Below are 17,187 nucleotides of genomic sequence, written 5' to 3'. Positions count from 1 at the left end.
ACCATATCTTCTTTTTCTTCTTCTGCGTTCGTGGGCTGAAACTCCCACGTACACTCGTGTTTTTTTGTGCACGAGTGTAATTTTACGTGTATGACCGTTTTTTTTACCCCGCCATTTAGGCAGCCATACGCCATTTTCGGAGGAAGCATGCTGGGTATTTTCGTGTTTCTATAACCCACCGAACCCTGACATGGATTACAGCATCTTTTTCGTGCGCACTTGGTCTTGTGCTTGCGTGTACACACGTGGGTGTTCGGACACCGAGGAGAGTCTGCACACAAAGTTGACTCTGAGAAATAAATCTCTCGCCGAACGTGGGGACGAACTCACGCTGACAGCGGCACACTGGATGATACAAATCCAGCGCGCTACCGACTGAGCTACATCCCCGCCCGGCGCACCATATCAGATGTGGCTTGGTAAGTTTTATATACATTTGGACAAGAACATCTCTCCACTTGATTACATACACATACATGAACAGCACTGACCAGTGCTCTCTGTGCACAGTCAGAACTAGAATGTTCTAATGAATTAATTCCGTAAAAGGAAAGAGTGTCTTTTTAAGAAATCATTTAATAAAAAAAAAGTCAACCTTACCACATCAACAAATCCTTGTGTTGATATTTGTTACACAGTATTGTCCAAGTGATGGTATTATCCCATGAAAAAACAAATTGGGCAGATTTGATACGGTGAGCATACATACTGTTTACTTGAGAAAGAGTGTGCCTTTAAACTGTAACCTTCCGTCATTAAATGACCTTTCTTGATTTCGGTGTTTGTCTGGTGACGAAAGATGTGTCCCCGTCTGCGTTGCGAAGTCTTGCGCGACTTCACCCTTGCCGACCGCGTCGTTTCGTTGTCAAGGACAACTGAGACGCGATGACGTTGATTGCTGGTTTCGGTAAACCTGCTTGAAAGAATTTTCTGAGGAAGAACGCCCACTATACATTCACTATCGTGAAAGCATTTTGAACTCAAAGCCATGACGTTCCCTTAGGAACGTCATGGCTTTGTAAGGGAACGTCATGGCTTTGAGTTCAAAATGTCGTGAAAGTAGTAAAGAAGAAGACTGAAGACTGAAGAATGTGTGTGTGTGTGTGTGTGTGTGTGTGTGTGTGTGTGTGTGTTTGTGTGTGTGTGTGTGTGTGAGTGCGTGCGTGCGTGCGTGTGTGCGTGTGTGTGTGTGTGTTTGTGTCTGTGTCTGTGTCCGAGTGTGTGTGCTTACGCTCGCGCGCGTTCGTGTGTCCGTGAATATGTCCCGGCAAAGAGAGAAAGAGTAACAAGTCAGACAGAGAAGAATTGCAAGGTGAACCGTAGCAACTCAACATCTTCACATGTCAATGTCTACTACAAATGTGACAATTTATGAAGAATGCAGCAGTAACAGTCCTCGAAGTAAGTACTCAATAAAACTCTCAACAGTGTAACATTCAAGACAGATTGCTCACTTTACTAAGCCTACCAAGAACACACTTCGTTCACACCGAGCGACGCAAGAGAGGCTGTAATTGACGAACAAGCAATTGTTCCACAACCAAGGGCTCACATCCACGTTGGACATCGGACATTATACGTTATTTGCGTTGTTGACCAAAATATGACATTTTACACAGATCGAGACAGTCATTGTTCTCCGAGACCGCGATAGCGGTCGAGGTGAACAATGACTGTCGAGATTTCATTTTTCATTTCATTTTCATTTTCATTACTTTATTGTCCCATCGCTGGGAAATTCGGGTCGCTTCCTCCCAGTGGAAAGCTAGCAGCAACGGAGTCGCGCTACCCAGGTGTCTGCGTGTTTAGGTGTATTCAGCCACCTGCACTTATTGCAGAATGACCAAGGTCTTTTACGTGCCATTGTGATGACATCTGAGATCTGTGTAAAATGTCATATTTTGGTCAAAAACGCAAATAACATTTATGTATCGATCGAATTCCTTTCAGGTACTGACTTTGTTGTTGTTTTGACGATTGAACGAGCACACACACATGCAATCAAACACATAACTTCATAAGCTTCATATTTGGGCGTTTCAGGTTGACCGAAACTTCAAAGGAACTACAAAACACACGTCATGTACTGACTTTGTTGTTGTTTTGACGATTGAACGAGCACACACACATGCAATCAAACACATGACGTGTGTTTTGTAGTTCCTTTGAAGTTTCGGTCAACCTGAAACGCCCAAATATGAAGTTTTGTAGGCCTCTGACGTCACATGGCTCAAAGAAGGGAAATCCAATGTCCAATCGATACATACACGGATATTTTTTTCATGAAAGAGGACATATCTTTATCCTACATACGTGAGAGAGACAATCGTGAGATAATAATCGTTCAAATCACACGTGTGTATATCATGTAAATGAGGTCATGTCAAGCAAGTCTGGCATAGCGTTCGTGGGATGCCAAAGTCACCAAGACAAACGTCATTATAGAAAAAAAAAACTTGCGCTCGCTAATTTCCCTCGATGAATTTTTAGAAATTTCTTTGCTTTGACGTAATAGATTGCACGAGGCTTTAGAAGAGATCGAGGTTCCAAAACAAGCGTATTCAATATAAAGGCTGCCTCGACTGCAGGACATTTTCAGTAAAATACACGTAAGTACAGTATGTAGGATAAACAGAATACTACATGGCTTGCTGTTCCGTACCAGATTAATTTTACACTCGTTGCTTTTTCAAATAGTGAACAGCTCGCTTTCGCTCGCAGTTCAATATTTAAAAAAACAACTCGTGTAAATCTGGTACGACACAGCAAGCCATGTAGTATTCTCTATATGTCCTATTGTTTTTGTCACAAAGTGGCCATTGTCCGATTATGCTTTCATTTGATCCGGACATTGTCAGTACTTTCCAATTTACAGTAGTTTGATTTGCTATTTTATCGATGTTCTGCGAAGCGATCTGTCTCTCCAAGTAGACGAAACTTGGGGAGACTTGATGTGCTTTTTATAGAGCTTCCAAGGGTCGCAACTCTGAATGCTCCAAGCCGGTTGACAGTTGCCTCCCTTCGCGGGGTTTTTTTCTCCGAAAAAGCAACATGCCGCCAAAACAAAAAATGATGCCAGAAAAAAATGTCCTATTGATTTATTTTTGTTCAGGACAAATGTCCTATCACTTTTGCATTGTCCAGGACATTTGTCCTATGCCACCTCTCATGGATGTGAGCCCCTGCACAACCTGCTTTACTTCTAGAGAAGTTAAAATGATTAAAGTTCTGGACACGAGCACACAAAAAAAACCCATCTGAAATCAGTTAGCAAGTGTGAGAGGTGAATACATATATACTCACGTCTTTAAAAATCAGTTGAAACAAGACAGATCCAAATGTATAATTATCGCGTACTGGCGGAAACTGCACACCGCTCCCAAACGCTGACTCACACGCGTGTCTACGTAAATTGTCAGCTTTTTGGAATTAAGAGCTACAGTGGTTCCGTACTATAAGATATATCGAACGATCGATCGACAGAGTCATCTTGCAAATGAGCAAACAAAGAAGCAAGCAAGCAGGGTTCAGACTGGGAGCAAAAGCCTACGAGTCATTTGATCAGAGACTGTAGAGTACACTCTTCCAAAAAAGTTAAGGATCACTTTTTTACAAGCACGCCACACAAAACAGACAAGACCGAATTCTTTCATTTTTATATTTAGTCAAGTTTTGACTAAATATTTTAACATCGAGGGGGAATCGAAACGAGGGTCGTGGTGTATGTGCGTGTGTGTGTGTGTGTGTCTGTGTGTGTGTGTGTAGAGCGATTCAGACTAAACTACTGGACCGATCTTTATGAAATTTGACATGAGAGTTCCTGGGTATGAAATCCCCGAACGTTTTTTTCATTTTTTTGATAAATGTCTTTGATGACGTCATATCCGGCTTTTCGTGAAAGTTGAGGCGGCACTGTCACGCCCTCATTTTTCAACCAAATTGGTTGAAATTTTGGTCAAGTAATCTTCGACGAAGCCCGGGGTTCGGTATTGCATTTCAGCTTGGTGGCTTAAAAATTAATTAATGACTTTGGTCATTAAAAATCTGAAAATTGTAAAAAAAAAATAAAAATTTATAAAACGATCCAAATTTACGTTTATCTTATTCTCCATCATTTGCTGATTCCAAAAACATATAAATATGTTATATTCGGATTAAAAACAAGCTCTGAAAATTAAATATATAAAAATTATTATCAAATTTTTTTTTTCGAAATCAATTTAAAAACACTTTCATCTTATTCCTTGTCGGTTCCTGATTCCAAAAATATATAGATATGATATGTTTGGATTAAAAACACGCTCAGAAAGTTAAAACGAAGAGAGGTACAGAAAAGCGTGCTATGCAGCATAGCGTAACCACTACCCCGCTCTTCTTGTCAATTTCACTGCCTATGCCGTGAGCGGTGGACCACGAGTATACGGTCTTGCTGCGTTGCATTGCGTTCAGTTTCATTCTGTGAGTTCGACAGCTACTTGACTAAATATTGTATTTTCGCCTTACGCGACTTGTTTTTAAATTATGTATGTATCGATTGGGCATTGGATTTCCCTTCTTTGAGCCATGTGACGTCAGAGGCCTACAAAACTTCATATTTGGGCGTTTCGGGTTGACCGAAACTTCAAAGGAACTACAAAACACACGTCATGTGTTTGATTGCATGTGTGTGTGCTCGTTCAATCGTCAAAACAACAACAAAGTCAGTACATGACGTGTGTTTTGTAGTTCCTTTGAAGTTTCGGTCAACCTGAAACGCCCAAATATGAAGCTTATGAAGTTGTGTGTTTGATTGCATGTGTGTGTGCTCGTTCAATCGTCAAAACAATAACAAAGTCAGTACCTGAAAGGAATTCGATCGATACATAAATGTTATTTGCGTTTTTGACCAAAATATGACATTTTACACAGATCGAGACAGTCCTTGTTCTCCGAGACCGCTACGGTCTCGGAGAACAATGACTGTCTCGATCTGTGTAAAATGTCATATTTAGATCGAGACAGTCATTGTTCTCCGAGACGACCGCTACGGTCTCGGAGAACAATGACTGTCTCGATCTGTGTAAAATGTCATATTTTGGTCAAAAACGCAAATAACGTATAATGTATCGATTGGAGATTGGATTTCCCTTCTTTGAGTCATGTGACGTCAGAGGCCTACAAAACTTTATAATTGGGCGTTTCAGGTTGACCGAAACTTTAAAGGAACTACAAAACACACGTCATGTGTTTGATTGCATGTGTGTGTGCTGTTCAATGTCAAAACAACAACAAAGTCAGTACATGACGTGTGTTTTGTAGTTCCTTTGAAGTTTCGGTCAACCTGAAACGCCCAAATATGAAGCTTGTGTGTTTGATTGCATGTGTGTGTGCCCGGGCTCGTTCAATCGTCAAAACAACAACAAAGTCATAGTACCTGAAAGGAATTCGATCGATACATAAATGTTATCCCCGAGTACGCTAGTACTAGGGCTCAGCAGACTTTAATTGTGTGTCTGTCTGTCTCCACTTAACAGCTTATTGCTGGGAAACTACTGGGCGCAGTTCGTTCAAAAGTTGATACACTAACTTGATAATAGGTCCGATTGATCGTATTAAAACTTCATAATGTTACCTGGGACCTAAATGCGAAATAAACCACAAAAACGACTTGGCCGTAGGAGGAGTTCACACCGGCGGGGCAACACGCAGCCATTGACCTGATAGAACACGTCACACAAAAATACGTCATGACAAAGTTACACGCAAAGCGAAAGAGACTTTGACGTCATTTACTTTTGTTCGGAATTTTCCGTCTGTTCCTAGCTTGTCAGTGAAGACCTGACGTGAGTAAGCTTACCCAAAACGTCTTTGTTCTCTATTCTCATTGCAGCTGTGAAATAATCAGTCTTGTGTCTCGGTCGTGTAGGTACAGAGTTTGCTTCTGCAATCATTGTGTTCGTGTTGATGACGGCTTCATAAGACAAAATAATAAGCGAATCTATCGCGAGGAAGACGTTTATCTTTATGTACAAATCACCGAACCCAACCCATTTTTGGGGGTGCGTATCGCTGCATTTTTCTGAAGAATAAACTGCATGTGGTTAATTTCATCCGTTTAATGCTTGTCGAAACATATCTGATCACAGATGAGGTCGCAGTTTGTAGGTTGAATCTATGAATCGGCCATAGATAGATCTGCATTTCTGGTCAGAAACCAACATTCACACCACAGACATTCCAAACATTTATATTTATTGAGCGAGCCAGTCTGAAGAGTACTCGGGTCCAGCGCGAGCGTTTTTTATTTGCGTGTTTGACAAAAATATGACATTTTACACAGATCTCGACAGTCATTGTTCACCTCGACCGCTATCGCGGTCTCGGAGAACAATGACTGTCTCGATCTGTGTAAAATGTCATATTTTGGTCAAACACGCAAATAACGTATAATAATTGAACAACCAAGGAGTAATGACAAACAAAGTAAAGATCAAACGCGGCAGCGACAATTTAGCTAGAGTGTGTCAAACGTGACAACCCTCGAAAATGGAATTCACAACAATGTGAATCAGTGTCAATAACGCGTGTGCCCTCCGTTGTGTGCCAGGCATTCAACACATCGTTGGCGCATGGAGTGGATCAGGTTGCATATGAATGCTCTGGGAACTCCATTCCACTCCTGCTGGAGCCATTGCAGCAGTTGACCCAGATTGGCAGGAGGAGGGTGATGTTGCTGTACCCGACGACAAAGCTCGTCCCACATGTGCTCTATGGGGTTCAGGTCCGGGCTGTTGGCTGGCCACAGCATCCTGTTGACCCTGGCCTGCTGGATGAAGGTGTTTACAGCTGCAGAGCGATGGGGAGGTGCGTTGTCATCCTGAAGAATCGCACGAGGGCCGATCGCTTGGAGGGCTGGAACGCACACCGGTCAAGTTGACCACTACATGGTACAGAGGTGTCCTTAGACGTGTGCTGATCCCTCCCCAGACCATCACAGAGCCTCCACCAAAACGCTGTCGTTCCAGAACAGCGCCTTCTGCGAAGCGCTCTCCGCGACGCCTCCACACTCGGATGCGACCATCAGCAGATTCCAAGCAAAAGCGGGACTCATCTGTAAACAACACCTGAGCCCACTGCTGACGTTGCCACCTCACATGTTGAGTGCACCAGGCTCGGCGAGCTGCTCGGTGATTAGCAGTCAGGGTTGTTCCTCGGACTGGACGCCTTGCACGCAAGCCAAAGTTGTGTAAGCGGTTTCGGATCGTCTGACCACTAACAAAAGTGTTGGTGGTAGCTTGTAGGCGTTGCCTAATGTTGTTTGCCCTAGCCATTCTTTGTTGCATGGCTTGCCTCTGAATGAAGCGATCCTCTCTTTGTGTGGTGACTCTGGGCCGACCAGAACGTTGTAGCTCCTGCACTCTTCCAGTTGCTTGGAATCTCTGTTTTAGTCTGATGATGACAGCTGAGGGAGCCACTGCAAGCCTCTGGGCCACTTGCCTGGCAGCAACACCGTCTTGTAGCCATCCTATTGCCCTTCCTCTATCCAAATCGCTCAGTTTTCTTCGTGGGGGCATGTTGCTACTGTGCATAATTGTGTCAGCGTGTCAACCTTTAACACAAACTGGTGAGCGATGTTCATAGCCAGGACCCTGTTGTAGCACGTGCATCACAACCTTTTGCTCTGGCATGCGTTCCGCAAATTTCATGGGGCTATAAAAAACACCCTTTTTCTTCCAAAATGCAGAAGCTTTTGAGAAGTCCCACAAAGGGAAATAACTCTGCCTGCAAAACAAAATTCTAGGTGAAGACTCATTGTTCATTTGTTAATTCAAACACATTAATTTTTTAATTATTATGTCGATGTTTAATTTTTTGGCAATTTTTTACAATTAGATCCGTTTTTTCAACCGATCCTTAACTTTTTTTGAAGAGTGTATACATTCTGTGTACGCTTAGGTCTCTGATTTGATCCCTTCAATCGAATTCCGATGAACGCAGTCGAAGCCGCGACTGCAAAGCCCCAAGCAGGCCGGCAGTCGTTTCCGGTTGTTGTTGTTTTTCCAAAGTAAATAAATGGTTCTGGTGTCATATAAACTCATAATGTTCCCCTGTATCATGCTATTAAATTGTTCACCGATTTATCGACAGCAGCAGAATAAGCTAGAAGTACTCCAATATAAATCAACATGTGTCCTTTGACTTAGCGAAGAGAATTCGGGTTTTTTTCATTTTTTTTTCATTATTAGATTTAAATGCGCTAGTGGCGCCTGGTGCTTTAGTAAACCGAATTCTGAGCAAGCAAGCAAACTCAGTTCCTACTTCAAGTTTTACTGTCCTATAGAATATATCTAAACACACACACACACACACAAACACACACACACACACACACGACATACATACAGACAGACAGACAGACAGAGACATACATACAGACAGACAGACAGACAGACAGAGATGTCCGAAATACAGGCCAACTGGTCTGACCGGACGTTACACTCATATAGTCAGTTCCTTCCCCACCAAAAAAAGTCTTTTTGGGTTGAGTTGAGAATTAACTCGGCGAGCCGATGACGCACTCCGGTGAAACTGGTCCCCCCAGAAGGCTAAAGTGTGTCTAACTTCCATTTCGACAACCCGAAAACGTCTTTACTGACACCAGCACACACAATACAAACCAACAATTTATAGACCTGTGGGAAAAGAAAAGTGTAGCATTTTTAGACCTCACGCGGGGGAAAAGGAGCTCAAGATTTATGATGCTGTTTACACTTTCTTCCCATTCAAAAAGCACTTTTGATTGTGTGCCCACCTTTCTTTGCGTGGAGCCATTTTTGCTGTAATCCCATGTTAGAACGTGAGACCAGAAGACTCACGTTTTGTTGCTTTGAAGATTATGATGAAAGTTGTGACATGAAAAGATTCTCAGCAAGGACATAACGTAGCTTTCGACTAAGGTAAGTTTCTACATATAAACTGTGCAAAACAAGTATTGTGACAACTTTCGTAACCCAACTAAAGCATTCATCCCCGTGTCATTTTACTCAAACTTTCTATGCCATTTAGGGCACTCAACTTGGGTATTTGGCACACTTTCCGGATACAAGATTTTACAGGGGTCACGTGGTCCGTGCCGTTGTCCTAAGGGTACCCACAAAATCGACCTGATAAAAACGTATGGTACCAATTATAAATCGACAAAACGTAAGAATCAGGGACAAAGCTAAAGCACGAAGCGCCAAGCAAACAGCCTCTGAAACTAGGGGTTTGAATGGGAAGGGGTGTTGTTGTTCAACAAGTTTTCAGATTTTATGCATCAATGACGCAAGGTGCGTTATCAATCTCTCATCTCCATCTATATATCTTTTATCGACCCGCACCCCCAACCGGCCTTGTTAACAATGCACAGTTTGAAAATCTCGGCGAAACAACATAATTTATGAGCATACACATAATTTTTAAAGACGCCTGATCTCAGAGTCCGAGTCGCTCTGATAGTCTCCTAGAAAGTCAAAGTATATCGGTATCCTCAAGTTCTGGATCACAGGATGCATTGTCTATATTGCCGCAGTTCACACACTAGCTCAGTCCACTGATTGCAGGTCACTATAGTTACCTTTTGCATGACATTTTGTGAATCGTCTGCCTGCTAAACGTTGTAAGTAGCCGCCGCCCGCAACCGTATGATGAGCTGGAAGAGAGGGATATTGTCTGCAACGCTTGTTGCTGCAATTAGACGATCTTCTGGAAGTGTTGTCTTCTTAGGTTGACCTTACCTCGCCTCGGTCTCTCCTGAACAATCTCTGTGGCATTGAAGGGCTGCGTCAGTCGTACAATGTCAGATGTGGACGTCATACGTGGACATCTGAAGTGATGCCTTCTTCAACCCATGTTTCTTCTTCTTCTTCTTCTGCGTTCATGCGCTGAAACTCCCACCGCACACTCGGGTTGTTTGCACGAGTGGGTTTTTACGCGTAGACTGTTTTTTACCCCACCATTTTGGCAGCCATACGCCGATTTTTGAGTGAGAACCAATGCAAAATCTAGCTCGCCCTCTGTCGACATCACAGAGTTTCACGTCTTGGAGGCATTGTAGTGAAATCCACCCTTTCGGAGTCTCAGGCGAGAGTCCGCGCATTGCATGCTGGGATTGCAAATTGTACCAAACACGAGGTCTTCAGAAGAGGTACATTGCCGATTGCGTTCAAGTTTTCCCTCGTAAGCTCTTATCTCTTTGATATTTCTGTGGTTTTTGTCCTACGATAGTTTCATGATTTAAGCGGAATGGATCTCGAGTGTGTTTGGTACAACGGAGCGCCCCCTTGACGCAGGAGATTGAAGATGCCTTCCAAGAGAAAAAGAAGGTCCTGGCAGTGTTCTTTGATCTGTCCCGGGCCTTCGACACAGTCTGGAAGGAAGGGCTGCTACTGAAGCTTTTGCATGCAGGCGTCCATGGCAAGATATTCAAGTGGCTGAGTGATTTCCTCTTCAACAGAACAGCAAGAGTGATGGTAGACGGGACGACCAGCAACCTCGTGAAGCTGAGAGAGGGTGTCCCACAAGGCGGAGTGATCTCCCCTACCCTCTTCCTCGTCTACATAAATGACATCACAACAACGGTGCCAAAACATGTCTCGAACACCCTGCATGCGGATGACTTTGCAGTCTGGTGTGCAGAAGAACACACCTCCACAGCAACACACCGTATCCAGAACACCATCAATAGCGTGTCCAGCTGGTCAGAACACTGGGCATTACAGCTGAACACTACCAAGACGGTCAGCACTCTCTTCTCACTCTCCACCTCCAAGGAAAAGGTCCTGCTGAAACTGAAAGACCAAGCAGTCCCACAGGTCGACACGCCAACGTTTCTGGGAGTCACCCTGGACACACGTCTGACGTGGAAGCCGCAGATTGAAGCGACAGAAGGAAGAGCGATGAAGAAGCTCTCGCTCATGAAGAAATTGGCAGGAACCCAGTGGGGCGCAAACTCTGGCATTCTGAAACAGGTCTACACAGGCGCTGTCAGACCGGTCATGGAATACGCCTCCTCAACATGGACCACTGCCTCCAAAACCAACAAAGGAAAGCTGGACAAAGTCCAGAACATGGGGCTAAGGATCATCCTCGGTGCCATGAAAAGTACACCCATCCAAGAAATGGAGAAAACAGCAGACCTGGAACCACTCGAGGACAGACGAGAGTACAAAGCTGTCCTCCAGGGAGAGAAGATGAAGAGACTGACCACTCACCCACTTCACCAAAACCTCAACAAGGGCACCAAGAACAGGCTGAAACGAAAGAGCCTCAAACATCAGGTCAAGGACCTCCAAACGGAGTATGCTGAAGCTCTGGAAGCTGACCCCAACTGCTGTGAGACACTCGTCTCAGACGTCTGGGCCCCACGCAAGAGCTTCCATGAAGTCAGAACAGATGTACCAGGACTGACAGCAAAGGGCGAACAGTCACCACATGTCCAGAAGGCCCTCGCCATGGAGATGATTCAGGACCGCTACCCACATTGCACCTGGACTCACGTCTACACAGACGGCTCCTCAGAGAACGCCGTAAGGAATGGAGGCAGTGGCGTCTACATCCGTCGCCCAAACGGGACCACCACCTCCCTCTCCGTCCCAGCTGGTGACCTGAGCTCGAACTACAGGGCCGAGCTCCACGCCCTCATCACTGCAGCAGAGCACGCAGCAGGGGAAGACCGCAGTCGGCAAAACATCGTCCTCCTCACTGACTCCCTGTCCGCCCTCCAGTCCCTTCTGTCTGGCCCCACTGACCTCCCCACCAGGCAACTCGACAACTGCCTCAGCACCCTGTCTCAACACAACAAGGTGGTGCTCCAGTGGATACCGGCTCATGTCGGCATTGCCGGCAATGAAGAAGCGGACAGGCTGGCAAAAGGAGGTGCGAGACTTCCCCAACCACACAACTCCACCTCGTACAAAGAAGCCAAGACTCTTCTACAACGGAAGAAGAAAGAAAACTGGAAAAAGAGAAACGGAGACTACAACCCACAGGAAGACCCCATCAACAAACTAGACCGGAGAAGCCAAACCACCATTTTCCGTCTAAGGACAGGGCACTGTGGACTGAAGAAACACCTCAAGAGACTGGGCCTTGCAGATGACGCACACTGTGAATGTGGCTCGGAAGAGCAAACTCCGGAGCACATTCTCCAGAACTGCCCCCATCTAGAGACAATACGCCAGAAGTTCTGGCAAGAAGAGACCAGTGTTGGAGCCAAACTCTGGGGTCCTGCCGACGAACTGCGCAAGACTGCGGACTTCCTGGCAGCCACTGGTCTGAGGATCTAGCACGGCCACCAACATCGAACGCAGAAGAAGAAGAAGAAGAATCCCCGTGTCATTTTACTCAAACTTTCTATGCCATTTAGGGCACTCAACTTGGGTATTTGGCGGAATGGATCTCGAGTGTGTTTGGTACAACGGAGCGCCCCCTGCCGCCAAAAATGTGACTAGCCGCGCATGCGCACTCGAAACTCCGAAGGGGTGTATTGTGCCTTGGCACAAAGGGGAAACTGCATTTTCAGCCAAACAGGTCGCAACAGTGCACACTGAGACAAACGGCACATCTAGCACGTGCAATATGTCTTCATAATCTGGCTCGGACGGTGTGGTCAGGCCTAACGCATGGGGGGGAAAGTCAGTGTAAAAAAAAGTTACTTTTGGGGGGGCTCAATTCTCAGTTATAATAGAGAAACACGTGCAAGTGTACTGCTGAAACAGTATATCACCCGACCATGAGAGAGAGAGAGAGAGAGAGAGAGAGAGAGAGAGAGAGAGAGAGAGAGAGAGAGAGAGAGAGAGAGAGAGAGAGAGATGGATGGATGGATGTTTTATTGTTCTAATCAATGAGTTGATTTTGACAATTTTCAGACAAATGAAATTGGTGCATAAAACGAAATTAATAAGGGTGAGATACATTGGGCTTAAAAAAATAGCCTACACATGCAAATAAGTGAGGCAAAATAAAGAAAGAGCCTGCCAAATGTTGAGACATAATCATGAAAACATAGCTTGGAAAGATGATATAACTTAAGCAAACATTGTCAAACGACACCAAGACACATACACAGATATACACGTACAGACACGGACACGGACACACCCCCACACACACACACATATAGATACACACTTGTGTGGGCACACACACAGCAAATTATATGCAAATATACACATCTGAAGCAGTCATTAAATGCATACAACTATTACAGTAGGTATCCTATGCTTGATAGCAAAAGCATACACACACACACGCGCGCTCACGCACGCACGCACGCACGTAAATACATAATCATACATACATACACGCACGCACGCACGCACGCACGCACGCACGCACGCACACACACACACACACACGCGCGCGCGCGCACGCACACTCACCCCTCAATTTACGCACATATTTTCCGAGATGAAATTAATGCATAATAAGAAGAGGTTGTAACATGCCAGGGAGTTCACGTTTACGGCACCTTCAAGTCAATCTCTTGTTACGGGGAATGCATCAATGATTCCAGAGCATGATATATGTTCGTACATGCATGATAGGCAGGCAGAACTAACGGACAAAGAAGCAAACAAGAGAGAGAGAGAGAGAGAGAGAGAGAGAGAGAGAGAGAGAGAGAGAGAGAGAGAGAGAGAGAGAATGGGGGTCGTCATGAGGGAGGGGGTACAGAATGCAGAGTACAAACAGACAACAGAAGTGCACCCATCAAATAGAACACCTAATTACACATTTTTGTCGTTTTATTTTAGCAAAATATTGGTTGCAATTCACACAGTTTTCCATTTCTCAGCACACAAAAGACACCAGTATTTGTAGATTAGAAGTATAAATCAAATATTAAGGTAGAAAAATCATACATACTCTCAGACATACAAACACATCATTAAATGAAAACATATTAATTTTACACGCATTTTCAAATGCATATCTCTGCACCAATATCGAATGAATTTGACTAAGTCCTTACAGAGGTACATACGAAAATTATGAACTCTTCTTTGAAGAATTTTAAACATGTTCAGGGTCAGATAGGTCTAAATAGTTTTCTTCATAATTGCACAAAAGATATAAACTGAATCATATATATTAAAAGATAAATATTATGCCTTTCACAACACAGCATGAAACACCAAAAACAAATTGAGGAAAAATGGTTTCAAAGCTGAGATCACATTGTAAAAGTGAGAAAGAAAAAATAAAGGAAAATAGAAATTAAAAAAATAAAAATAAGAAAGAAAGAGAGCGAGAGAAACAGAGCGCAAGAGAGAGAGAGAGAGAGAGAGAGAGAGAGAGAGAGAGAGAGAGAGAGAGAGAGAGAGAGAGAGAGAGAGAATTAACCAAAATAAAAACACATACAGACAATAATTCTGAGGTTTTGAGGCTAAGACTGAATAAAAATAAATAAACGGTGGGGTTGTGGTCAGACTTGCTGATATTACAACAAAATATTACAAACATGATAACAGAATGCTTGTAAGAAAGTTACTTTTCATCTTGCAGACGATATGAGTATTTACAAATATTTATTTACACCTCATTTGCATAAATTGAGCAGCAGCTTAGGTAAAGAGAGAAAGATTCAAGAAGGGAAGTGGTAAACTAAGGCAGGGAAAGTGTAAGGGTGCTTGAAAGCGGGTTTGAACCACTGATTTTTGTGTTAAGATGAAATAAGAGCGGTAATATGCCTGCCCCCATTTGAAACCTCCCCCCCCCCCTCCAAAAAAAACCAACACATGACCCCCCCCCCCCCCAACATAAATGTTGTTCCACCACTCTATCATACCCCCCTGCACCTTTCCCCTGCCCCATCCCTCCTTTAAAAAAAAAATCACACACACACAAAGAAACAACACCGAAAACTCACAAACCAGTGGGAAGCACATGTCTAAAGAAACATACTGTCCATCTGACCCCCCCCCCCCCCCCACCCCACCCCACCCCCCTACACACACACAGACAAACACACAGATTCTGATAAGCAAATAATTTTCAATTGCAATATTTTGTTATTCTTCAGCCCATCTTTCTTTCTTTGTTTGGTGTTTAACGTCGTTTTCAACCACGAAGGTTATATCGCGACGGGGGAAGGGGGGGAGATAGGATAGAGCCACTTGTCAATTGTTTCTTGTTCACAAAAGCACTAATAAAAAATTTGCTCCAGGGGCTTGCAACGTAGTACAATATATTACCTTATTGGAAGAATGCAAGTTTCCAGTACAAAGGACTTAACATTTCTTACATACTGCTTGACTAAAATCTTTACAAAAATTGACTATATTCTATACAAGAAACACTTAACAAGGGTAAAAGGAGAAACAGAATCCGTTAGTCGCCTCTTACGACATGCTGGGGAGCATCGAGTAAATTCTTCCCCCTAACCCGCGGGGGGCTTCAGCCCATCATCTCTTTAAATAAAACATCCTTCACAAAAACGTTTGTCCTATAGCCAGCCCCCCCCCCCCCCCCCCAAACACACAGACAGACATACACAAACATTTTGATAAGCAAATAGTTTTCAATTGCAATATTTCGTTATTCAGCCCACTGTCTCTTTAAACAAAACATCTTTCACAAAACCTTTTGCCCTAAAGCCACAGCCCCCCCTTCCCCCTCCTACACATACACACACACACATACATACACAAACACATTCTGATAAGCAAATAATGTTTCAATCGCAATATCTGATTATCCTCCTACCCTCTCTTTAAATAAAATATCCCTCGCAAAGACGTTTTGCCCGCAGCAACTAAACCATGAATGGTTCAGACAATTGTAGCATCAAGATGAAAGGAACCTCAAAAGTCTTTCAACTTGCTATGCATGGCTGATCTTCAGTGTGCCCAGCGGTCCTACTGTGTTCACAACATTGAATACCATTTACAAGTGCTCATTTTTGCCAAGCGCTTGATGGATGGTGAATCCCGAATACAGCAGTACCTGCGATGTGTGGACCCTCCCATGAGAGGACACCTCCCTTTAAAAGGACACCTGCTCTTGTCCCTGTTTATATTATATCTACCAAAGTATACCTGTCATGAAAGGCCACCTGCAATGTAGGGACATTTTTGGCTGGTCCCAAGGGTGTCCTTACATCACAGGTACCACTGTACCATCTTTCTTTCTTTCTTTATTTGGTGTTTAACGTCGTTTTCAACCACGAAGGTTATATCGCGACGGGGAAAGGGGGGGGGGGGGGGGGGGGGGAGATGGGATAGAGCCACTTGTTAATTGTTTCTTGTTCACAAAAGCACTAATCAAAAAATTGCTCCAGGGGCTTGCAACCTAGCTGTACCATCTTTCGAGCTCCTTTTTCAAAACGTTTTGCCGTGAGAGAAAAACAGCTTTGTTTCCCATCTTCAACTGTGCCTATGGAAGGAAATCAAAGTGCTTGAAAAACAGTTAGTCTACATGTTGTACCGTTTTATTTTCATTGCTTTCCACTGCTTCTTGTCTGCAAATAAAGATGTTGTACAGTCTGTACCCGAGGGCATCAGGCCACTAACAACAGTCTGTACCCGAGGGCATCAGGCCGCTAACAACAGTCTGTACCCGAGGGCATCAGGCCACTAACAACAGTCTGTACCCGAGGGCAACAGGCCACTAACAACAGTCTGTACCCGAGGGCATCAGGCCACTAACAACAGTCTGTACCCGAGGGCATCAGGCCGCTAACAACAGTCTGTACCCGAGGGCATCAGGCCACTAACAACAGTCTGTACCCGAGGGCATCAGGCCACTAACAACAGTCTGTACCCGAGGGCATCAGGCCGCTAACAACAGTCTGTACCCGAGGGCATCAGGCCGCTAACAACAGTCTGTACCCGAGGGCATCAGGCCACTAACAACAGTCTGTACCCGAGGGCATCAGGCCACTAACAACAGTCTGTACCCGAGGGCATCAGGCCACTAACAACAGTCTGTACCCGAGGGCATCAGGCCACTAACAACAGTCTGTACCCGAGGGCATCAGGCCACTAACAACAGTCTGTACCCGAGGGCATCAGGCCACTAACAACAGTCTGTACCCGAGGGCATCAGGCCACTAACAACAGTCTGTACCCGAGGGCATCAGGCCGCTAACAACAGTCTGTACCCGAGGGCATCAGGCCACTAACAACAGTCTGTACCCGAGGGCATCAGGCCACTAACAACAGTCTGTAC

The sequence above is a fragment of the Littorina saxatilis genome, linkage group LG8, assembly GCF_037325665.1.
Source record: "Littorina saxatilis isolate snail1 linkage group LG8, US_GU_Lsax_2.0, whole genome shotgun sequence".
In the NCBI taxonomy this organism is placed as follows: domain Eukaryota; kingdom Metazoa; phylum Mollusca; class Gastropoda; order Littorinimorpha; family Littorinidae; genus Littorina; species Littorina saxatilis.
Note: the sequence above shows the minus strand (reverse complement) of the source record.